The sequence below is a fragment of the Cryptomeria japonica genome, chromosome 7, assembly GCF_030272615.1.
Source record: "Cryptomeria japonica chromosome 7, Sugi_1.0, whole genome shotgun sequence".
In the NCBI taxonomy this organism is placed as follows: Eukaryota; Viridiplantae; Streptophyta; class Pinopsida; order Cupressales; family Cupressaceae; genus Cryptomeria; species Cryptomeria japonica.
The window spans coordinates 500474038-500500813 of record NC_081411.1 but is presented as its reverse complement, the minus strand read 5'-3'; the positions used below and the strand labels follow the sequence as shown (position 1 = coordinate 500500813).

General features: G+C 41.0%; 1 protein-coding gene across 3 annotated transcripts in view; it reads right to left on the bottom strand.

The window, feature by feature from the left end:
- The window catches only part of LOC131060178 (putative WEB family protein At1g65010, chloroplastic), a 235012-nt gene that overhangs the window by 137685 nt on the left and 70551 nt on the right, over window positions 1–26776 (bottom strand). The gene's annotated exons all lie outside the window — the stretch shown is intronic.

Sequence of the window (26776 nt, the reverse complement as noted above, 5' to 3'; positions counted from 1 at the left end):
TAAGACTTCAAAATTATTAACAATGTATCAATGTTTTCCTGCAGATGGAGTGTGCAATAAGAAGATTAACCAATATCATTTGTCTCCACCTTAAGCTAAAATTTATTAAGTCAAATCTTGATGAACCTTCTGAAATGACCCCCTTACTTTTTCTTTCAATTTTAAACACCACAATGTACCCGTTAAGGTTATGAAAGAGAAATACAATACTGCTGAAAGGTAACCCTTCCACTTTTTGATCACCAAGAGCCCAGTGTGGGTGAGGTGAGAGCATACGGTGAATAGGGGATGGTTAGCTCCAAAACAAACTGAAGTAGAATGTTGGGCGACAAGCCAGCCCCTTCCGCTTGTCTAGTGGGCAAGAACAACTTAATGTAAATCACCCTGCCACTTTTCAGCAGGAGGACAATTATTACAATACTGAAAATAAGATCACTCAACCACTTTTCAGCGGGGGGACAATTATTACAATACTGAAAATAAGATCACTCAACCACTTTTCAACGGGAGGACAATTATTACAATACTGAAAATAAGATCACTCAACCACTTATTTAGCGGGAGGACTATGAAACCAACAGAAATTAAAAGATAGGCGGCTAGGCAATCCTCTTCCACTTTTTCAATGGGAATACAAAATGTAAAATGCAATTATAACAAAGGCTGATCAGTACTAATGATTTCAGCGTTACAATGAGAGCATTAGCTTGCAGATTACAATGGGAAATTGATATCCAAACACACCAAAATGTTAAGAATTGATCTTCTAACAAATATGAGCTATCCAGCATATGAAAAGTATCCAAAAAGGTAAATAACTCAAGTCTGATATGAAGAACAGTATACTGAAATAACAGACCAGCAAGAATAGAAATCACCTAAATGCTCATAACTTTCTCCACGCAGCTCCGAATGATTTGAAATCAAATGCAAATGGTCCCTGGAGAGGAGACATCCAAGACAAGACCAACTGCTCGCTGCAAATCGGATCAAGAAATCAATGCACGTTTTCCAAGGCAACCTCCAGCATGATACGGCTTGGGAGATAGGGCAATTTTGTCTAGAAATTCCAAATCAGCTCCAAAAATCACGAAAGTTAGTAAAATGAATCGCCTAGCCATGAGGAAAACATTGGACGAATACCCAGAAACGACAACTGAACTCTCAAAGACTTATGAATGAATTTCACTTTCAGCACCATACACACAACAAACTCCAAAATCTGAAAACAACACTCCAAAACTGAAAACAATACTCCAAAATCAAAAAGCATCAAATAACTTCATCTTCATTGAGCTCAATCTGCTCCTTTCAATGAGAAATAGTCACAGCATTCAACTAGGGGCTATCTTTCAAGCATGAAACTGAAGGAGGCTAGGAGGTATGCATTCCTCGAAGCAAGAGTCTGAAATAATTTCGACAACGCTTCGTTATATTAAGCAAAGATAGTCTCTAATGAAGGCCAAGGCACTTATTTATAACTTTCTCCCAAATCGAACCTCCTTTTCCCTCCATTGTGGGACTTAACAATGGAATTCAAATTTACTTTTTTAATTTGCATTTCATTCCATTTCATCCTTCACCGAGGTGTCACATTTTGCCTAGACAAGACACTATATTAAAATGTGAACAATACATAATATGAGCGCCCAACATATAATTGAGAAAATGACTTTAAATATAACTTAAGCAATCCCTTAATAAATCATCCATTAAGTTATAATACAACTTTAAACACCATTTTCTATCAAATACTAAACTCGCGAAAACAAGCTCCAAGAATATGGTGTTTGCCCTCTCGGGTGAATAACTTAAAGTACACAGATAAAGCACGTAATGCAGAATAATAATGCCATAGATATTAGATGCAATATATCAGATGTTATTCCCTTCATAATTGTTCCCTTTGCAAGTTACATTCCGAAGTATATAAAGATGCCGAGGGGGTGCGAGCGCCAACTGTCGCACCGCAATTACCACCCCTCGGCTGCCAACTAACCAACACAATTACAACTTAATTAACTAGTTTTATTTCCGTGTACAATATTGCCGCCAACATCATCCCCCCCAAAACAAAAGAAGTCGTCTCCAGACGACTTAATACAAAATAGAGATGACATGAAACTGAACTGTTGATGCCAGTCGAGCCCGAAACTTATACACCTGTTGCGTCCTCGCTTAAAAACCCTTTTCTGCTACCATCCTATGCTCAAGTGCAGATTTCACCATTAGTGCTTTCTTTGACATCACAATCCTCCTGTGCCTAAACCAAACTTGTCTACAAAACATGCTTTTTGGTCTCAGCCTCCACCAACTGCTACTCAAATGATACCGTCTCCCTAGCCAATTTGTTCTCGATAGCCACCCGCGCTGCCCTCTCGGCATCCAACTCCTGGGTACGCTGGTCTATGTCTCACGCTAGTACTGCCTCCAACCTGGTGGTCAACTCCTCCCGAGCCCTCTCTGCATCCACCAAGGCAACCTCACGTCCAGCCGAGACATACTCCAAGTTCCTCAAGCATACCATTCCTACTTGGAGGTGGCCACAACCCTTTGGCACAAAGGCTAGGAGACACCTCAAATCCTCCATCACACTCCCCAAAGGCTGCTAACTGAACTGAATAACTCTCTGTTGTCATACAATTGCGCGGACCTGCAATGCCTTCCCTCAACTCTGTTTGTTCCCAACCTCCAAATCCATCTCCCTCTACGGCTTATGGCTTCCCCGCCAATGCTTAGCTGCAGGCTTCTTTCTCACAGTACGAACAACCACAACACTTCCCGTGACATCTCTAATGCCCTTCGCCCAACTCCAACAAGTGTACTGTAGCTCAAAAATAAACTGGGGTCTGGGGGCAGTGCCCCCAGCGAGGTCGAGGGGCAACACCCCCGCAGGGTCTGGGGCAACGCCCCAGTGGGGTCGAGGGGTAGCGCCCCCGCAGGGTCTGGGGCAGCACCCCAGCGGGGTGGAGAGGCAACGCCCCTCGCGGGGTCAGAACCACACGAAAGTCCACAGCGCGCATCAACACCAATTTACAACCTTCAGAACCAAACGAAAGTCCCTCGCGCGCATCATTTCTGTGATATTTTATGATGTCAAAACCCTTCTTCTACACTCCAATATTTTCAGTGTCCAGGCTCCAGATGTCATCGAATAATTTTTCAATCTGGTCGTCGTCGATTTTTTTTCTTTTTTTTTTTTTTGTCCACTGTAATGTCCCCGATGGCACCCCGGCCATACAACCTCCCCGTACAATCAACAACCTCCTTACCGTATGGACACACCTCCAGCGTACGGACAACTTCCCATGCGGTCAATATCCCTCCACCGTATGGCTGTGTTTGTTTGTGCGGTGTACTTGGCGTGCGGGTGTGTGCAATCTCCTTCCTCCGCGTTGTTTCCCTTTATTTATTTTCCTCTGTTCGCCTCTTCGATTGTGCGGGTTAAAATAGCCACCGCATGGTGACCCCACAGTGGACACACGGTGCCACCGTACGGTGGGCACACGATGCCATCACACGGTGGACCCGCGGTGCCACCGCACGGTGGATGCGTGGCCCCACCGTACGGTGCACTTTGCCTTTTCTCATTTTTTTTTATTTTTTATTTTTTTTTGCAAGCCATACAGTCACCTGGCGTACGAGTTTTTTTTTTTTTTTTTAATTGTCTAGATTCGGCTCGGGTTTTGTGCCTCCAGAATCGCCTTTTCTCGGTTTGCCTCGCCCGAGGATCTCCCGCTGTGGTCCTGTGCCTCTCAAGTCACCTACCCGGCCTCTCGAGTCCCCTTCCATCCTCTTAGGTCCCCCTCCGAGCTCTCGGGTGCCCTTCCGACCTCTCGAGTCTCCTGCACGCTTCGCGTGGTAGGGTTTCAATTTGGACCCGTTGGTGGCAAGTCTATTTTCAGTGGCCATCCCAAGACATGGAACCACAAATTCTACAGGGACCACGGTCTCCTTCCCGTACATAAGAAGAAGAAGAAGAATGAAGATTTTGAAGGCTGCGGCCTTCCACACAGGGTTCCAATCGTTGCCAACACAATTGATCTTCGGATTATCTACGTCACCGAGGTTTGGGGCGTCTCCCTTCCAATATTCTATGTATTCTGGCAGGTACACCTCCTCTATTACTTGCTCTGGTTCCTCTACTTCGAGCCTGTAGCTTTGGAACATTTCATAATCCTCCATCTGCCAATGAAAGAGCCCGTTCAATGACCCTGTCTCATCCTCGGAGCACTCTCCTAGTTTGAGAATCCCTTCGTCGTTGGGCTCCCTGCAGCCCCGTCCTTCGTCCCTCGGGTCGCCTTTTCCTTCATCCTCCGATTCCGAAGATGATGCCAATTCCTCGTCAACAACCTGGGTCCTCAGATCAATGGTGTACTTCCGCCCCCCTTTCTCCATAGAAAGGGTGTTCTTTTTCCAGTCGTGGTTCACCTTTGCTGTAACCAGCCACCCTCTGCCTAAGATGGCGTCGTACCGCTTCTTCTTGAGTGGGATTACCACAAAATCTAGTATGAAAGGTTGTGTGCCGATGGTGACCAGCTGGGCCATCAGGGTGCCGAGTGGCTTGATGTCGTGTTGGTCTGCACCTACCAAGTTGAATGTGGGTGGCCATAGTTTTGGGTTCCCCAGCTTCTTCCACGTATCCTCTGGCAATACATTCACCCCCGAACCTCCGTCCACGATGGTGTCTTTGAGGATAGCCCCAAGAATTCCCATCTCTACTATAGCAGGATGTTGACCACTATTTAAGGCCAACAACATTGGGTCAGCCGAAGGGCTGACCGGAACTTCCGCCCGTGTGGCACGCAAAGGTGCCTGCGCAATGGTTTGTATGGAACTAAAAATGGCGGTTCTTAACTGTGGCATTGTTTCTAGAAGGTCTTTTACCCTTATAGGTACTTCCATCTGCAGTACTTGACCAATGATGTTATTTTCCGCTTCCGTACGGGATGATGTACTCGCCACCTCGTTGTCCCGTCGTTCGGTCATCATCTCACGTTCAATATTGGCCTTTGCATCCCGTAATCTCTCCTCCATACGAGGGTCGGGATAAGTGGCTTTTTTCGTCTGGGTGCGGGTGATCGCCAGTACTTCTTTCTCACCAATCTTCTCAGCCTTCTCAATGTTGAGGAGATTAACCCCTGCCTATGGGCAATTTGCATCCTCATGGTCGCCTGGCCCACACCATCGGCAGAGGTGCTGAGGGGTGGCTTCCTTCGTGCAATCACGGGCGAAGTGCCCCCACTGATTACAAGCCCTACATTGGATAACTGGCCGACCCTTGGCATCATACTGGATACGGCTTCCGTTATTGTTATTGTTGCTATTCCTTCCGCCGCCGCGTCTATTGTCCCGGTAACCTCCAGATGATGCCATTGTGTTGGTTTGTTGGGCCGTACCCGCTGGTGCAAATGTTGTGGCCTGCTCCGTGAACAACACTTGGTTCATTTGCGTATTCCGAGTTTTCATGTTGTATGGGCACTCCTTGGTGGAGTGTCCCATCACTTGGCAAATCTCACAGAATGCCTTCTTCGAGCAAGTACCCTTTGTGTGCCCCTCCTCTTTGCACTCAGTGCACCATATGTCCCCTTCGGTCCGACTGGTGCTTCTCATTGTTTTGAATTCTCTCCTCATTCGCTCCATGTCTTTCCGAAGCGCTTGCACCCGTTTGCCAGCCTCGCTGTCGCTGCCGCTTTCCTGTGACGAGTCATCCTCCTCGGACGAGCTATCCTCCTCGGACGAGCTCTTCGATGTCTTGGTCTCGCTCTCGAGATCCATCGCTCTATTGTATGCGTCTTCGCATGATGTAGGTGGAACGATTTTCATCTTCTTTCGGAGGGAATGCTTTAGTCCCTCCACGAACCATCGCTTTTTCAACCCATCTGTTGGTTGACTCTCCATTTTTCCCAATAGTTCCTTCAGCTACCGACTATAGGCTCGGACAGTCTCGTTCTTGTTCTGCTTCGTTCCATAGATCTCAGTGACTATTTCGTTGTCATCTCTCAGGAGGCGAAACTCTATCCCAAACTCCTTCTTCAAGTCAGGCGATGTGCCAACTTTGGCCTTGTCCATATCTGAGTACCAGTCTATGGCCACTCCTCTCAAGGTTGCTAGGAATTGTGTTACCCATTCGTCTTGGTCAGTAACACCGTTTGCTGACCATATGGTTTCGCACGTTCGACAATGACGGACAGGATCTTCCTTCGCCTCGCCGTTGAACTTCGGCAACTTCTGTTTACTGGCCAACCCACCGCTCGGTCTCGCTCCTCTGGTGCCTTGTGTGCTTGTACCTGGTGATCCTCCGCCTCCACCTCCTGCACCTGACCCTCCACTCGTGGGTCCTCCGGAGAAGGTTGTTGACCCCAAACCGAACAGATTGCCTCCCGTACGGTACCCTTGTGCTCCCTCGGCACCATCGGTCGTACCGTCACCTTCGGTCGTCTCCCTCCGGTTGTCCTCCAAAATGGACAAATTCTTTAGTAGGTCTCTGGTAGCGTCGATCAAGTTTAGATTTCGCCTTGTTTGTTCCACCAACTCTTCGCGACTTCTTACCCTACGGTGGTGGTATTCAAGCGAACTGTAGAGTTCGCCTTCGGCACCCTCCGTGACTCCTAGGTTCCCTTCGGGCAACCCTACGACAGTGTAGAGAGTGTACTTCTCTCTGTCTATCTCTGCCTCCGCAACCTCCGTGACACCTCATGGGTTCCCTTCGAGCAACCCCTCGGCCGGTCGTCCCTCGACAAGCTGCCTTAGCCTATGCCTTCGTTCTACTTGCTGCTCCAGAATCAAGGCCCTCTGCGCGACCTCCCACTCATCCATTTCTACTTTTTTATTTCTATCTTTATTTAATATATTGGGCATAAATCACTTCCATACATAGCAAGCACACGCCATGTACACAAAAAAAAAACTTTTATTATTTTTCCTTTCGGCCACAATTTATCTCAACATTGTGTCGGGATTATTACAAGGTTCAATTTCCCCTTCACCTCTTGCCATCACGCTCTGCGTCCCACGACGATTGTTCCGTTTGCGCGTTGTCGGCCTCTGGGTTAATCTCACCGACGGGTAGGCCCATCGTGTTCGTGCGCCATCCGCGTCTTCCGTTCCCGAGTACGTCTAGGCAGCGGCGCCAAATGTTTGCCCTCTCGGGTGAATAACTTAAAGTACACAGATAAAGCACGTAATGCAGAATAATAATGCCATAGATATCAGATGCAATATATCTGATGTTATTCCCTTCATAATTGTTCCCTTTACAAGTTACATTCCGAAGTATATAAAGATGCCGAGGGGGTGCGAGCGCCAACCATCGCACCGCAACTACCACCCCTCGGTTGCCAACTAACCAACACAATTACAACTTAATTAACTAGTTTTATTTCTGTGTACAATATTGCCGCCAACATATGGGAGATCAAACCTAGAGAATTGCCCTGCCAGATATAGTCACTGAACTGAGCTGCAGAAACCCTGTCAAAAATAGCACTGCTATAAATAGCACTTACTAAAAATAGCATACTGCTACAAAAACTAATTAAATACAAGTTGCTCACAAGCTTAATTTAAGGCAACTTAATTTTATTAATTTAATTATTCCTTTTTTAATTCTCTGAATTAGTCTACAAGAATAAAGTAGGCTAATGGAGCTTCCTCGAACATCTAGGTCGAATATGGGGACATTACAATAATATAATGAATGCTGGAATAAATAATCACTGAATGGCAATAGAATTAATGGTATCATTTAAAGAATATCTAATTGAATATAATAAACTGATAAGGGTACAGAGTATGACCAAGGGGGATAAGACCCACACCATGTTAGTAAGACCCAGTGGGCTTAGCATGGGTTGGTTGGGCAGCCCGATCATAACTCCATTCCCAAATAGAGTATGATTTGGGGGATAAGACCCACACCATGTTAGTAAGACCCGGTGGGCTTAGCATGGGTTGGTTGGGCAACCCGATCATAGCTCCATTCCCAAATAGAGTATGATTTGGGGGATAAGACCCACACCATGTTAGTAACACCCGGTGGGCTTAGCATGGGTTGGTTGGGCAACCCGATCATAGTTCCATTCCCAAATAGAGTATGTTTGGGGGATAAGACCCACACCATGTTAGTAAGACTTGGTGGGCTTAGCATGGGTTGGTTGGGCAACCCGATCATAACTCCATTCCCAAATGGAGTATGATTTGGGGGATAAGACCCGCACCATGTTAGTAAGACCCGGTGGACTTAGCATGGGTTGGCTGGGCAACCCGATCATAACTCCATTCCCAAATAGAGTATGATTTGGGGAATAAGACCCACACCATGTTTATAAGACCCGGGGGGCTTAGCATGGGTTGACTGGGCAGCCCAATCATGACTCAATTTCCAAAGCAATAATTTGCAACAAACTCTCTTACAATTAATCAAACTATAAATACCTATAGATCAATATGTATGTATGTATATATTTGTATTTTTATCTGTTTTTGTTCATGCATTCATGTGCTTTCATTCCCTACGGGGATACTTTATGCCCGAGTGTATTCATATGTCTTATGTATATTTCTCTCAAGTGTATGTTTCATGTGTCTCGTGGCTTGCAGATATTTTTGTGTTTACTATATGCATAATGTGTCTTTAACATGATTGCTCCATTATATATGTATGTCTTGTACGAATACTTATGAGATTGCTCAATGTTGTCATGTTTTCAACATGATTACATCTTGTACCTTTGTAATGTACGTTTCATGCATTCTTTACAACATGTATTCATGTGATTGCTTCCTGTCTGATATGTTTTTCAGCATGTATGCCTTGTGTCTTTATGCGTCCACTCCATGAGTGCCTTTCTTATATATGCTTTGTACATTATGTGTATTTGTGTATTGCTTCAGGCCTTACATGTCTTATATGCATACTCCATGCCTAAGTGTATTGGTATATTGCCTTGTGCTTTACATGACTTCTCTATCTGTGTTCATGCCTTATGTATGTTTACATATGTACTACTTCCAACTTCATGCTTTTGCACTACATGTCTGATATGTAGTATTGCTTCATACCTTACATGTCTACTATGTATTTATTGCTTCACCCCTAACATGTATACTTCACGCCTTACATGCATGCATATGTCTACATGCCTTACGCATGATTTATGCCTCGTGTGTATTCTTGTGGATGATTTGCATATAATTCCATATATGATTCATGTGTTTTTCATGCTTTGTATGCTCTATGATTTAAGTGAATTTATATGTGCTATGTGCTTTCATATATATGCTTCTTGACTTAAGTGAATTCATGTGTGAACTTCATGCTACTCAACTTAAGCAAATTTAAATGTATAATCCGTACCCTATGTACTACATTTATTTCACGTGTAAGTTGCATGCCTTAATTGTGTTACACATATGCTTCATGCCCTGTGTATATTAATGTATACTTCATGTTTTACGTACATGTAGTATCCCTTGCTTATGTATGGAAGAATTGATGATTTTGATTCAAGGAATATTGTCCAACAAGTTACATACAATCTACAACTAAGCACTTTACTGATTTGCAAAGTATATAGGAAACATATATCAATTTAACTACCAAGGGAACAACTCAATTTTTCATCAATACTAGAATTGACATTATGTCAAATAGATGTCATACATGCTTCAGAAATATGGGAGTTTGAAGTATACAACTGTTGCAATTAATTTCTGATCATTATTTCAGACTTTCTAAGATAGACAATGACATTCATTGATACATGAACAAAGATGTAAGTTTGCAACTGATCTCTAAATCGAACCCTGACAAGATAGTATTCCAATTAAGCACACCTGAAATTGGCTGAGTACCAATTCCGAAGAGCAACCCTTCAGAGGATCTTTCACCCCCTCAGTTATGCAATCACTTGGGAGGTATCGTTCCCAATGATTCAACTGAATACTTGTAGACCTTCAAGCTCCACAAATGCTCAAGTAGATGCACTAGAGAAAAATAAACTTGGATGCCAAATGAGAGACCCATGGGGTCTATTTATACACATAATAGAATCTTCTAGAAGCCTCTTAGTCTTTCTAGAAGTATCCATAACTTTCTAGAAGTATCCATAATAGAATCTTCTAGAAGCCTCTTAGTCTTTCTAGAAGTATCCATGACTTTCTAGAAGTATCCATAATAGAATCTTCTAGAAGCCTCATTGCACTTTTTAGATAAAAAGTTACTTCATAAAATAAAAAGTGCACCTCAATTTAAAAATATAACATCTTGGCCCCAAATAATAAAATATAATGTCTCCAAGAGCATAATGAGCCATCCATTCACCAAATAAACGCCAAAATGACTCTCTCACCACAACCATCTGCCTACGAGAGTCTGGAATAGGCAAATCCACATAAAGTGTCATGTCATACTAAAGAGGGGACATGACAGTACATACTTTTTGCGTTATATGCTTTGGATTTACATCTTATGTTTAGTCACATGTATGACCATATCTTATGTATATGCTTGATGTATTGGGATTGTGCATAGAGTGTTTACTATGTATGTCTTCATATACATGCCTTGCACCCCATGTGACATATACGCTTCATATTTTACGTATATCTGTGAATATTGCTACTTGCATTACCTATGTATACTTCAAGACTTCTATGTATTCTTCAAACCCTGCATGTGTTTGAATGACTTAGTGTGTAATCCTTCCATGTCTTACATACTCTTAATTCCTCATGCTCCATATGTATGAAATGTATTCAGGGCTCTGTTGTGACCTTTTCACACATCGCCCCATTACTAATGGGGACCCCCTCTTTTCCTGCTTTCTGTGTGTTTACGTTAGGGTTTTGGCAGCTTAGTGGGCAATTTTGTGTTTCCCGTGCCCGAGTCTTAGAGTTTTGGTCATGCCTAGTGTCGTTTAGGGTATTGAAGTTATGGGATCAAGCGCGTGAAAATTGAGTTTTTTAAAATGATCCTAGTTTTGTCCAAGTGTTGACCCTTTGGAGCATTAGTGCGTTTTTTGAGCATCCTCATCAGTGATTTTAAGTGCTAAGGTGTTTTTAAGACCTTTTGGAGGTGTTTTCTCGCTCCTAGGAAGTTATTCAAGTTGATTTCACACTTTATCCTGATAGATTTCCTTGTGTTACGCTCCATTTTTTGGTAAATTTACCGGAGTCCAGTTGAGTTTTATCGAGTTTTGAAGTTTCCTAGTGGTTGAGTGGAAAAATCATCATTTTTTGGATGAAAATCCATATTCTAAAGGTTAAAAGGTCAAAATTCCATACTAGAGGCGCTTTTCCCCTCATATTCCTGACTACCCATGGTTTTCCCCACTCAAAATCCAAACTGGACATGGATTTACCTTGAAATCCACACTTGCCTCATTTTTCCACCACTGTGAATCCATACTAGGATCGATTTTCCCCTAGATGCATTAAATTTTGACGAAGTGTCAGGATTTATCCTGACTACCCACGTTTTTCCACTGAGTATGGATGGGATTTTGGATGACAGTTGTCTTGATTCCACACATGGGTCGACTTTCCACCAAGAATTTTGTGACAAGTTTTGAGGATTTTTGTGCAGACTCTCAATCCTGACTCAAGTCAATTTTCCACTGAGAGAGATTTCTAATGTTTTGAGTCCGGATTTTCATCCAGACTAGGGTCGTTTTTCCACCAGAGGGGTATTTTTGTGTGATGACTTAATTTTGAGTGGAATATTTCATTACACACTTAGATCGATTTTCCCCTATACCCCATTTTATGTGCATTTGATGATTTTCAATGGGATTTTCCCATCCCTACGAGGATTGATTTTCCTCTAAGGGGATATTTTGATGATTTTAAGTGATTTTTGTGAGGATTTTTTAATCTTTACTAGGATCAATTTTCCCCAATTGGCCATTTTTGGATTTAAATTGAAATATTTTAATAAAGTGAACCCCATTTAATTGTTTTTTAATGAAAGGCAATGATTATTTTAAAATAAATAAAAACAATTAATGATTTGCAATGAGCATTTAATGTTTTCAACCTTCTAGAAGCAAATCAGTTTCACCAAGCAAGTATAAGAACAAGTATTTTATCCCACATTGCTTGTGTGGTGAGATTTGATGATGAAAGTGAGTCAAAAGGAAAGAGAGCCAGCATTATTTTATTATCAAATTTGCCAGCTGTCTCCATGCAAGGATGATTTTCTCTCTTATTGGCGATTTTTGATGAAGTGTTTTGGTGGAGTGGTTGATTGAAGACTTCCATTTTTTCCTCCATTTTTCCCAAGCTTGGCAATTCGCTTGATCGCAGCCATTGGAGTTTATTGACTCCATTGTTTCTAGATTTTCGATTTTTGGGAGATAGCGGTTTTTTCAATTTTGGCGATTTTTGTTGTGATGGCGATTTTCTTTGTTGAGGTTTCCACCCTCTAAAGTTGGCGATCTTCCTTGCTCACTTGCTGTTCTCAGATCTAAGTTGGCAGATTGCGTGCACATCGAAGACATTTTTCAGATTTGAAGGTGATGCCATAGTTGGGGGAAGTTCGATTTTGTTTGACAAGGATTTTGTGGCATATTTTGGTGGATTCCTTTCATGCTTGGTGTCGCCATTGCTTCCTACTTGCTGTCATTACCTCAGATCTGAGCCGAAATGCCATTATTGCAGCTAGTTCGACCTCCATTGTTGGCAGATCATCAGTTTTCAGACTTATACTTCATGACCCAGCCAACCACAACTTCAGCGATTTACATTTGGAAATATTTTGGGGGCATTTTGAAATCATTTTCAGACCATTGGAGGGCTATCACAAGTCTGCAACTTTGTTTTGGCTGCTTGTCCTCAGAAATTTAACTTTTACCAGCCATGCCTATGTTCCTGAATTTTGATTACTTTTGTCATCATGATTGATTTTCATCAAATTTGTGCATATTTTGAATGATTGCAACATGTTTTGAGAGGTTAATTTATTAGTTGCAGGTTGTCTTCAGATTTGTTGGCAGCCATTGTTGACAGTGGAAGGTGTCCTCAGACATAATTTTGTGTGAAAACACAATCTTTCACGCCTTTCCTTAGTCACCATTGATCTGGCATACTCCTTTGCACCTTTAATTTGCACAAAATTTCTAAGTATAAGGTGTTAATTTCATGAGGGCTTTCATACCCTAACCTTGTCACATTTTGTTTTAAAATTGTTGAAATCTACCTAGAGTGTGGATTATTTTCCTGATTTCCATACCCTAATTAGTCTAAATCATTAGGTCAGGAATTTTATTAAGAATATTTATATTTTTCTAAGTTCTAACTTCAAGCTTCGTACAGATGCGATGTCGAAGTCCGGACTTAAGCAAAGGAGAGAACAACAGAGGATTGTTGAGACTGGATTCTACACTGAATCCAAGATGTCATCCAGATGGAAGGAGATAACGGACACGAACATGCATTTCCTGAACCTGAACCTAATGTGAGAGCGGATGTTCGGAGTTGGAAGCCATATTCCTTCCCCAACGTATGTGAACATTACGAAGAGTGGTATTTTTCAAGCCGCTGGATTTCCACTGTCCATATAGTGCAGTGAGCTTATCCTGGAGTGTGCACGATGTTATGATCCTCACTCCCGAATGATCAAGACTCCTAAGCACATCGTCATTGCCTACCTTGCTGAGGATGCGATTGCTGAAGTGTTTGGAATTCCACGTGGAGAAGACATGAAGGATGTAACTAAAGAAGAACATGAAGATCGATATACGAAGAAGATGGATGCGTGCAAGTGGTGAATAAGGAGTGGATGATCGAGCCTAGGACTCATCATTCCAAGGCTCCCAAGACACTCATGTGCACAGACTTCAAAGAGGAATATAGTGATTTAGTATTCCTGCTTAACTAAGTGATGGGGATGCCGCAGGGTGCAATATACGATGGATGGATGTTCTATTTCATCCAGGATTGTCTTAGAGGAACGTTGATAAATTGGTCTAGAATCATAAGTGACAATCTGGACTTTCAGTTGAGGAATGTAGAATGGTCCAAGACATTCGTCATGACTTCCTACTTGGTATACCTGCTTGCACAGTTTGTTACATACGAAGAATTGATATGCAAAGGTGAAGTCGGGAATGGGCAAGGACGATTCAAGAGCTATGAGTGCTATCCACTGCTGAACATGTATAGAATTGAAGATTATAAGAGAGTGAATGATGTATTCATAATGTGCATCACGCAGATGTTGCAGGGCGGAATCCACAGGAGGTTGTCCAAGGAGGCAACGGAGCTGATAGAGAAATATGGATCATGGTATATTCAGTTTTCCCACTTTCATGTACCTTAGGATTCATGGGTTTCAATCCGAACCCTACAGGCTTCCTAGGTATCCTTCCTACAGAATGATCTTGTTGGAAGTGGTGAGACAGCTTCTAGAGTTTGATTCCATTCAGAAAGAGAAGCATACGACAGGCATGACATTTCCTATTTCAGTTGGGAAGACGTTGGAGGTTTTCCAATCTGCCTTAGCCGCCAGCACTGCGAGTGAGGAGCTTGCATTCTATCGATTTGCAACCTTCAAGAAAAGAGAAAGATTTGATCCAGATAAGAAAGTTGGAAGGATCGAGGGAGAGAAGTTCATCCACAAGGCAGACATGAAGATTATTGGGCCAACCTGATGGACGAGCAGGCAGTGAAGAGACGAATGTGGTCCAAGATGTCAGTAGATTTCATGAGGAAGTGTGGACTTTTCCTCATTCCTGATCAGGTGTTAGATGGCAGAGATCATACACATCCACAGTATGAAAATCAAATGAAGAAAGCGATCTTATTGCCAAATTGGTCAGAGTCAGAAGAGATAGATTTGAAGATATTGATGAGAGAGGTCTTGAGTTTCTCCCGTGCATGGGTAGACATTCAGATGAATAAGTTAGTTGATATGGGTGTTTCCTTCACTTCTGAAAAGATGAAGCAGGAAGAATCCTCTTTCGAGGATGATCAGAGGACTATCAGTGATGTCAGGATTCGTGCGGATGAGGAGAGTCAATCTCCCAAGAGAAGGAAAAACACACCAAGAGGAGTCAAGGCCAAAGGGAAGAAGATTGAAGAGGTCAAGAAGAAGAAACAAAAGAGTATCATTCCTTCGCCTATCATTCCTTCACCCCCTCTCAGTGTCTCATCAATTAAGGAAGTTGAGATGCCAAAATAGAACAATGAGACCCAGCAATGTTCCAACACAGTGATACTACCAAAGAATATTCAGGATTTACATGCCACAGCGACATCTGCTCCACCGAATGAGAATGATGATCAGTCAGGATCCCCTATTGTCCTTTTGGAAGTTAGTTTGGGAAATGAGGTATATGATTTGACTAGGAGCAATCCTGATGATGATGATGATGTTATCTCGGCATCGCGAGATGTCTCTATGATGGTATGGAGATGTCCGCTATTCCTGATTGGTTGATTGAAAGTATGGAAAAGAGTAAGAAAATGATAGAGGTACAGCCTACAGATAACATTGATGACTACTTAGCTAGGAGCAATAAGGAGAAAGAACCCAAGAGAGCTGAGATCTTGTCGCACATAGCTAGAGATGAGACAGGAATGCAGATTGCACAGGTGGTTGTTCCTATTGAAGGTGTGACGGCGGACATTGCTACTCCTATGGATTTCCAGATTACTTCAGTTGCCATTGGTCGTACTACAAGAGAGCAAGAATTTTAGGAGGTTGGTGATAACCTTAGGGTGATCAGCGCAAGGTTGGATAGAGAGATTGAAGAGAAGGAGAAATACATAGAAGAGAATATCAAACTTAGAGAGTACATTGCAAGGATAAGGCGTGAGAATCCCAACCTTATTTCCCCTATTGCAGTTGATCATGGACTACATTCACACTATGAGGCAACGAGAGATACACTCTCAGAGGTGGAGAAATGGATTGAAAGTGCAAGAAAGCAGGCGGATGATTTCCTTACTCAGTTTGTCCAGGCATATGATAGGACAACAGGGCTCATGTTTAGAATCCAATATTTGGAGGGAGTTTAGGAAGAATTTCGGCCTATCCAGGACAGGACTATTCCATGCCTCAGAGCTTTGAAAAAGATTCCCAAGTCCACATTGGTCAAGGAAAATATTGTGCACAATGGAGACATACGATTTCCATGGCTGATATTGTTCATTGGCCATGAAGAAATCAACTTATGAGAACGCCTAGCTGAGTTTTATAGAGATGGAAGGATCAATTCAAGATATTCAGTTGAAGATCCTTGCCTCAATTGAGGAGTTATTGGGTGTTGATGTCAGTGATGCTAGTGGTTTACACTTAGCCGAATTAAGAGACAAGATGAAACTAATGTATTTTGTCAGTTGGACTGTTTGAAGAAGAGTCAGATGGATGATTTGGTCTCTTTGTTGATTCATGTTCATAGTTCGCAGAAGCTCATGCCAAATTGGGAGAACACTTTGGATGCTTGCTCGGACACATTAAATGTGATTGATTTACAGCAAGATACCTTACCTAGCATTTCCATGGAGGAGTTAGATTCTGTATTGGCTAGATTCTTGGAGTATGCTAGGAGAAAGAGAGATGCAGGGAGGAATCTTCTAGAAGATTCCTTATTTGATGACTAGGTATCTTTCTATTGGGCCATATGTTGGTGGCACCATTTTTTATGTAAACCCTAATTAGGGCAATTCTAGGGTTTCGTTGGCATGATATTGGCCCTTGATTTAGTTTTAATCTTGGCCATCCATTTTGTATGAGACTATATATATACCTCATTGTCCCTCATTTGTAAAAGAGAGTTTTTGTAGAATTGTTGGTATATGCTGCAGCTATTTGAATCTAAATCATTGTTCAGTTTGTTGGTGATTTTGCTCTTCAAATGTTGTCTTTGCATTCATGGTTCTCAATTCCTCCAAGTTAAATTAGAATTTTAGATTAGAATTTGTTTTCATTTTATTAGATAGAGTGAAAGATTTGTTGAATATATTTGTGTGGAATCCTTAATCCATACCACTAGCCTCTTGTCGTTGGTAAGTGCGCCTTGTGTGGTCAACTGGAAATTTGAGTAAGCTTAACTTCAATTATTATTCGTCCCTTGACAAGCCTCAACTTCGATGGTGTCAATGTTTGATGGTAATAGACTGAAAATACATAAGTATACCTTAGACGATTGCACTAAGCTTGTGTCAATACTTGTTTGTGAGACCTTGCCTAGTTTGATTCCATTAATTTTGTTCACCATTTCCTACATTACTAGGCTTAGATTAGATTTCCTAAACCCTATTCCTTTTGCCCATTTTTTTACTAAGAATTAAGTCTGGAGCTACATTGCTAAATTCTAAGTTGTCAGCACACCTATTCCGCATATTTCATGATCAAAGAAGATAATCCGAACATTTATGTAAGTCCCCAAGTGAACACAGCAATTCACATCGACCATTGAGTTACCCACTCGTCAAGACCTGACATGTAGAAACCTTGGAATCATTTTAGTTGATCTTATCCTTAGAATCTGAGGTGATATTGTTCAAGAGAGGGTAAATTATCTTGGTATGTTATTCTGATATGTTATGTGCATAAAACACACATCAACAGGTTCATGCCTCATGACCTTACATGTATTGTGTGTATACTCCATGCTTCATATCCTCATATATACATATGCATACCTTGTATTAGGAGGTGACTTAGTTTGAGAAACTTGCCAATTGCTTAATGACAAGCAATTTTGAGAAGGGCGGACTATCATGACCCCCTCCTTGGTCATTATATATAACCTAAATGAAGTAATTATAATTAATTAATATAATAAATATCAACAAATGATTACTTGGAATCATTAAATATTTATTAAATATTATATTTTTAATATTTATTAATTAATATTCTTGAAATATTTAAATAAAATTATGTTATATTTGAAAATACTATAAATAAATATTACATATAATTGATAAATGAATACTAACCAAGAAAAGTGAATGAAATATCACAAATATGTCAATTGTTACTAACTTTGAACATCATTGATAATAATCATTTAAACATTAATATTAAATACAATATGATACAACAACCTTTATTATTATCGAAAGAATGATTAATCAGACCTGTTCGGATCATTATAAGCATTTCTAAAGTAGCATCGGTCCTTCCAAGCTTACACTAAAGAAGAGGCAACAAAATAGCACGATATTAACCAAACAATAATTATTTTAACCAAACGAGAAGCGGATGATATTATCAAGGAAAGGATACGATTAAAGGCAGGTATTAATTATTGGCAAGTATTATGAAGGGAGGTAATCACCAAGAGGCATGAGACATCTCTTCCCTGTGACTTTTCATCCCAAGTGTAAGATATAAGTAGGTAGTCATAATCGTTCAAAGGGATATAGAATATTAAAAAAAAAAAATAGTGGTAGATGAATATGCAATTTGAGTATTGACTATCAACATTAATTAAGGGAAGACATCCATCAATCAGAGTAGATCAGTATTATTGTTAAGTGGCAGACGGTAACATCTGTGTTCTTGGTGGTATGCATGAGATGTGCTTAATATGTATGCTTAATTTATGAAACTGATAATATTCTTATGCAGAATTTATATAAATACTAATAATAATATAATTATTATAATAATTTCTGGAAACAATTCTGTAGTAATATATAATAAATCATCTAATAGGTAGTTAATTAACAGGTAACTAATAAATATATATATGATTTATATAATATAAATCATTTATTTGCTTATTTATATTTTCAAATCAGAATATGGATAATATATTTATATATATAATAATATTGTATTATCAATAAGATTATATGCATATGCATATACGTATACGATATATATATACATATACATATATATATAGAAACAATAATCTGAATGAACAAGTAAGGCTGAGATTATAAATCAGATTGGATTATCATCAATTCAACATCAGAAAAAAGATTACGTTATCCCTGATTTGAGTCATGTTAAGATAAAATTGTATCCTAATAAATTTAGTTTAAGTCATAAGTCTCTTGAAATAGATTAATTATGGTTAAAACAGTCCTAAACCTAGTAGGGGACATTACGCATATCTGTCACCGCACTTCTTGTATTGATTGCGCACTTATGGATGCCTCGTGTCTCCTGCGGTTCATCTCCTATTCCCTTCGTATTCCTTCCGAGGAGAGATTCATTCATGTCATCATCTATCTGGCTTTCGTCGATGTGAGCTCATTTGTGACAACGCGTATGTGGCTCATGTCAATGCGGTAGTATGCTTCGGTTTGCTTTGTAACTGTGGTCGAAGTTATGGCGTCGTGGCTTTCTACCTTCCTCTGTCTCGAGATATCTATTCGAGCCCTTTTTCTCTTATAAAGTAGAGTCTGCAATTTGTCTGGTGCGCGTGTGAAATCCATAAGGAAGACAATCAATTTTATATGCTTCAGCGTTCTTCTGTGCATAAAGTGTTTTTCTATTTGTATATTCTTCAGCGACTCTAAACATTATGCTCTAGTCGCATTGAGGAAGATTCAGTCTTCAGAAGATATAATCAGCTTCTTCTCTTAACCATTAAGTGTTAGCAATCAAATTTAGAGAATTGCTTATTCAAGCTTGAGAGCTTTGTATTCTATTTTGCATCTTCAATAAAACTTAATTTTTGGTGTGGCTGGGTTTTTCACCCTCAGGTGGAGGGTTTTCCCAGGATAAATTCTTGTGCTTCTTGTTCTTGTGTTTCTAATTTCTGAGTTTTAATTTTTCCGGTTCTATTCTTAACACTCAGTAGTTGCATATAGTAGATTAGCTCCCATTTTGGTTTTCGTCGTTTGGAAGACGACTTCTTTTTATGGGGGGGGGCTGATGTAGACGGCAAATATGCCGCTCATAAATAAATGCGACGTGTTGTGTTTTGTTAGTAAGGGCAGTGTAATTAGCTCTGAAGAGTTGGGTCAGTTGCCAATGGTTTGCAGTCTCAACCAACCGTCTGGTACTATTTATATTGTTGTATTGGGAACGGTTCATTTTGTTGATATACAGAATTACACATGATAATAAAGAAACATCATTCTGCCATATGTTGTGTTTAATATTCATTTATAGTTATTATGTTATGTTGCTATGTTCTGTTTATTTTTTGTAAGTGAAAACTATTCCATTTTTTTAAGTGAAAACTATTCCATTCGGAAGTAAACACGTGTACAATATCAAAAGAATAAATAGAAATTATGCTCTATAATTGGACTTGGAAACCGTCGCTTGCAATAAGAACACAATCAACAATCTGTCTTCTTTTATTTTCAAGACCAAAATTTAATACCATACACATGAAAGAAAAGAAGTTTGGAAAGCTTATGATTGAACTAGTTGGAGAATGAGGACGATAATGGGGAACCAAAAAAGGAGTACAAATTCATTCTTTTAAGATCCCAGATCAGTGTCCTGCTTCTAATCCTCGTCTTAATATATGGTCTTGTGTTAACACAAAGAGATATCCAAGATGTTGTGCATACAGTGGGTCAATCCAAATCAATCCTTACATTTTCAAGTGACGAAAGATAGATGAGAGAAAACCTGTCTTAAAAACCTTGCAAATCTTCATTGCCTTGATTAAGCAATTCAAATTGACTTATGTTAAATTCAGAGTTGCGCAACAAAAGCTAGTTACACTCCATGGAGGATCTAAAAATTACAAATCTCCGAAGATTAGTTTAGCGACTTTCACAAGTGAAAATATTTGAATAAAATTAACATTGCTTGAGGACAAGAAATTTTGGGAAGGGTGGACTGTCATGCCTCCACCTTAATAACATCGTCCAAGGATGAATTCAAAAAAATTGTCTTATTAAGACTTCACAATTTTTCCTAAGGCTGGAGTTCAGTTGTGAAAGACTTCAGTATTCACCAAGAGAATAAAATAATTCCTAAAGCTTTGCAAGACTTTAGTTGTCTAAATCAACTCCCGCACTCCAGAAAAATTGTAAACTCAACAAACCCAGGACAGGCGGTTGTCAAAGGCCACATAACAAGAAGAGGCACGTAATCGAGTGGAAGAAAATCATCATGCCTCTGCCTTGAGAACAGTCAGTAATCAAAGGAAAAATCTTTCCAAGACTTCACAATATCATACTCTAACACGAGTGACAAGGAAACAAGTTAAAAGGATTAAGTGATTCATTAACTATGAAAAGGCACGTGTGACGATGACAAGGCAGTGACTGAATGAATGAGGCCACGATCACAAATAATGAGGCACCACCTTTCAGAAGGAGGACATGGCTATGAAAAGGGGTGACCTTCCAACACCGGTGGAGGGGTATATATTGCCAATCAATAGTCAAAGGGAGGCAGCCAGTAATCAGCATGGAAGTAGAGAGATAAGCATCGGTTAAAAGCCAAGAATCAGTCTCAGCTGTATCAAATTAAGACAACAGTCTATATATCGATCTGAGTATTTTGGTATGCATAATAATATAAGACATTCTGATTAGATTGAACTATAACTGTTTTTCATGGATATGAAATATGCATATTATTTGGATAATAAATGATTACTGTTGTATATATGTATATTTCAATATGTTGTAATTCTTGTTAATGTGTGTAATCACTGCATAATAAAATAAATACTTCGATTCCTTTAAAGCTTCATCCAATCTGCTGTCCCATTATGGAGGGAAGATGTGGGCATATAAGGAAAGCAAGTAGCCGGATGGTCGATTCGAGTGAAGCCAGGAAGCTGAATGACGGATGTACTTCCAGGTCCCTGAACTTGACGGATAGGCTCGAGGCACCTTGTATGATCTCCCGTGAGCTTCATAGCATGGATGAGTCATTGGGAAAGCCTCAAAGGAAACCCACATGTATTTATGATTATTAGGATGATGAATACAGTTCTATTTGTAACTTGTTGGATTATATGTTTATCTTTTGATAACTAATCTGATTGCAGGTTCTAAATTAAGAAACTAAATAAATCTCCATTTCCAACACAATCCGCACCCTAGTTGGGAATTTTAGGGTAAATCAAGTACGTCTCAATAGGGGACATTACAAAATTGGGGCATAGAACAGCCGCAATAAATCAGTATATGATAAACCAACTGTACAGCTTAAAAGGCAAGCCAAAATGTTGCCAAATTGCTGTACGTAAGTGAGAAATGAGGTGCAAGGCTGGAAACAGCCAAAGACAATAAGGCTATGATGATGCTGATAAAGGCTAGAAACGGCCTAAAAACCCTTGGTGCCACAGTACGGCCACTGAAAAGAAGCTACAGAAGCAGCTTATAAACCATACAACTGGTGTTAGGGCCGCCAATAGGGCTGTGAATGATGTCAAATCCACGTGTGGCAATAAAGCCTTAAGGCACAGCTAATATGAAGGGGAAGACTACAAGAAAAGATGATGTTTGCTTCCAGAAACCTTGCATAAAAACTGGTTTGCTGATATAGGGTAATTTGATTCTCAAAATGAGCCAAAATGCTTGCAACAATGAAGACCAATGCAATCCTTGATTAGAATCACCACAAATGGATATGAGGGTTTTGTCCCCAAATCCATTTAATTTGAAAGGGTTTTGTCCTTTAGAATTCGCCCACCAAGGGTTTTCATCTTTGAGTGTTCAAATTTGAAAACTGAATCAAGATAAATAATCGATTTGGATGCTTGCCTTTCTTATATAGGCAACTCACTTCAGTCCCTATAATATTTCACTTTTTCCCTCTAAGTCAAATTTTAAAAAGTACTTTTTAGATAAAGAAATGCATAAGCCTCATAATGTCTCTCTCAATAATAACACTTAAATTGCCCTTTCAAACAATGATTAGGCCCAAATTACAATGCTATTATGAATTCATTTCCCTCACTGTCTCCTAGCCTATGGAAAATAGAGATAGGCTACGGGTCTTCAATAAGTCCTTCATTCTTGTGAAGCGGAAATGACACCTAAGTTCCTAACCCCATACCGAACCTGGCAACTTAGGTGCCTACTTATGATCCTCCGGTTGTGTAGGTATGGCATGATTATGTGAAAGTGTGATGTTTACAATATTTCTATTTCATGTGGTTGAATGTGTTTGTTTTTACATAATGACTGAAAACATTGTTTGTATGAGCCCCAACAACACTAAGTTGATCTATTATTTTGGTGCACTGCCTCCTTTTCTTTTGTTTCTTTAACCTATATGATTATCCTATCTCTAAAAAAAATTAGTTTGGTACATCACCTCCTTTTTCTTTTGGGTTTCTCTAACTCTTATCCTATCTCTAAACCTTTGAATTCCCTCTATCCCTTTCCCTTGGCAATTATTACATTATGAGTAGATTAGCACAAGAATAGGCAAAGGAAGTCGGCCTTCTCCTAAGATTCCTCCAAGTTTAAGTGAACAGTTGACTCAAGTGTTTCCATAGCAATCCCTCATTGGATTCGCAAAACACTTCATAAGGACTTCTGAGCCTCCAAGTTCTATCAATAGGCTGAGCAGGTTTACTTTCATAAAAGAGACCTCTCCTTCATCACTCTAGATTGGTCCCTCACGCCTCCCAAAGAAGGCTCACTCTGTCAGAAGATGCAAGCAGTTAAATCATTTCAGAATGTCTACAATACAAAGATGAATCACTAATATAATAATATAACTGTTCTAAATCCACGAAAATATCTGGTGGAAAACACTCTTATTGATATAAATGAGATATTTTCTATGTGGAGGTAAATATTAAACGAGAATTTAGAATAAAAATAGCTTTCGAAACTGACTCATAGGAAAGATATAAAATTGAAACAAAAACTTTATCAATCGGTCTGTTCTGTACCTAGTATTCTCTCAGAGGAGATGACCAGCTTATTATCTTCTTGCTTTCTAACTGCTACTTAAGTATATATGAACAATGTCATGGAATGAAAAGAACCATGAAAAATATTCAACAGATATTCTTCCATGATTGACACTTCACCTTCTAGTTATTGAGGTGGACTCACATCAAAACGTAGGGAGAAAGAGGAAAGGGATACGAGCCGACGCCGTACTCCCGGCAATTAATGCCCCTACGGCCAAACAAAGACAAACGTACCACTACCACCGAAGAAGTAGACAAGGAAACCGTAAGGAGATCCCTCCACATAAAAGAACAGGTCGATTAGAGACGACGGCTGAGGGAAGTTGCTGACTCAAGGAGCCCAGAGAGTCATAGTAGGAGCCGGACTGTGAGTCGGAGTCATAGTCGGGAGAGACAGAGACCGTGTAAGTGGAAGGAGTTGGAGGAGGTCACTAGGAACCTGCCACTTACAGACGTAGCGGAGGAGGATCTCGCCGACCAGGCCCCACACTCAACGTCGAGTGAAGACTCTGAAGCCGAGTCGCAGAGTAGTCCGTCAGAGTACTCTGAACAAGGAGAGGAGGCGGTACGGGATCTTCACGAAGAGATCACCAATATCTTTGAAATGACATTGTTCCACATCGGGAATTTGTCCAGGATGGAGGAAAACAAAATAGGAGGGTCAGACCCAGAAATTCCGAGAAGGAGAGACTATAGGAGCGAGGGTGACCAAAGCGCAAAGGACGGGGGTGGACGCGTAGAAGGCTCGTGGAAGATGCAAGCAGTTAAATCATTTCAAAATGTCTACAATACAAAGATGAATCACTAATATACTAATATAACTATTCTAAATCTACGAAAATATCTGGTGGAAAACACTTTTATTGATATAAATGAGATATTTTCTATGTCCAGGCATATAATAATTTCCAGGCATTACACAAAACCCTCCAGACGAAGACAATGGCACACACCCCAAAGAAACAGAAGCTTCCAAAGTTCATGGGCAACGGGTCAGAGGACCCCGTACGACATTGCAAAACATGTGTAACCATCTGGGAGGCAAACGGCCAAGACGACCACGATTACTGGTTGAAGGCATTTCCGACCACCTTGCAAGGAATAGCAATTGATTGGTATATGGATCTGGATGCGCAATATAAAACATCATGGAACAACTTGAAGAAGGCCTTCCAGGAGGAGTTCAAACTCCTACGTGATGACAATGAAATCGTGGCAGAAATTTACAATACCAAGCAGGGAAAAAGTGAAAGTGTGTGGGCTTACAACAAAAGGCTAAGGGAACTACTGAACAAAATGGAGAACCAGCCGGGTGATGGCCTGAAGAAGAGATGGTTTGTCGAAGGGTTGGTACCGTCCGTCAGGCGGAAGATGAAGGTGGTCCCTCCGCCCTCATATGACGAAGCATACAACCGTGCAATGGATATTGAAAGTGAAAATAAGACATCCCGAGGGAAGCGTCGGGTGAGTGATGGCGATAGTACGGATGAAGACAGCGACAGGGAGTCTAAAACCGTACAAGCACTCTGAAAGGATATGATAAGAATAATGAAAGAACTAAAGGCTGACAAAGAAAATGACAAAGAGGTAAAGGAACTATGGTGTACCGACTGGAGGACAGAAGGGCACACTAAGGGGAGTTGCCCTCGTAAAGCCTTTTGTGACATCTGCCAAGTAATGGGACATTCCATCAAGGAATGCTCGTACAACCTGAAAGCACGGAGCACCCAAGTGCTCTTCACCCAGCCCGACCAAGTCACACCGCCAGCGACACCTCTAAAGCCGGCAGCAAACTCGGACGTCTCTCCTGGAGGGTACCGTAACAACCGGTGGGGTAACAACCGGTCCAACAATAACATGCCAAGGAGTAGAATTCAGTACGACGCAAAAGGACGACCCATGATTCAATGTCGGAAATGCAACGAATGGGGTCACTTTGCGCGGGAATGTCAAAATGGAGACAGTGCGGGGAGTTTGTTGTGCAAGTGGTGCAGTCCAGGGAATCACGAAGACACAGAGTGTCCAAAGCAAAAAGGGATGAATGCGCTAGAGGTAAAGGAACCGGAAGAAGATGTACTGGCAATCACAAGATTGCAAAGTAAGAAAGCCACGTACCTTGACCCTTGCACGGAGAAGGAAAGACTCCGGGAGGCCAAGGAGGACATTGAACGTGCGATGGGAGAAGAACAGAGGACCTCGCACCAGGCTACCAGTACTCCACTTCGATCGAGACCAGAAAAAACTACCATCAAGCCGATGTTACAGACCACTATTCTCGTGCAGGTATCCGACCTTCAAACTATGCCGCAACTGAGAATGGCAATTGCCAACACAGTCAGTTACAAAATAGTCATCCAGAAACAATGTAAGCCACTCGAGGAGGAACTGACAGGAAGACCATCACCTGAAGGGAATGAGTCCAGTGATCCAATGTTGCTGACGGTGAGCATCGGGAGGAAGTCAGCGGTCGTCAAGATGGAAATAATGAGGAAGAAGTTGACAAACACCATTGTCGATGGAGGTTCGGGAGTAAACGTACTGCTAGAAGACACTTGGAAATGCCTGGGGAAGCCGACACTCTGGCCGCCAACCTTCCATTTGGTAGGTGCCGACCAACACGACATCCAGCCGTTGGGAACATTGATGGCACAAAAAGTAATGATTGGGACACAACAATTTTTCTTGGACTTTGTAGTTATCCCATTATAGAAGAAGGCGTACGACGCACTCCTCGAGAGGGGATGGTTGATTACTGCCAAGGCAAATCATAATTGGAAGCGCAACATACTCTCGATTGAGAGTGATGGGAGGAAGCACGTCATTGACTTGAGGACCCAGGCGGTGAGTGAAGAGCTGGCATCATCTGACTCAGAGTCTGAGGGTGGAAACGGTATGGAACCCAATCATGAAGTGGAAGATTGCTCTAAAGATGAGACGAGTTCCCTGAATGGACTATTCCA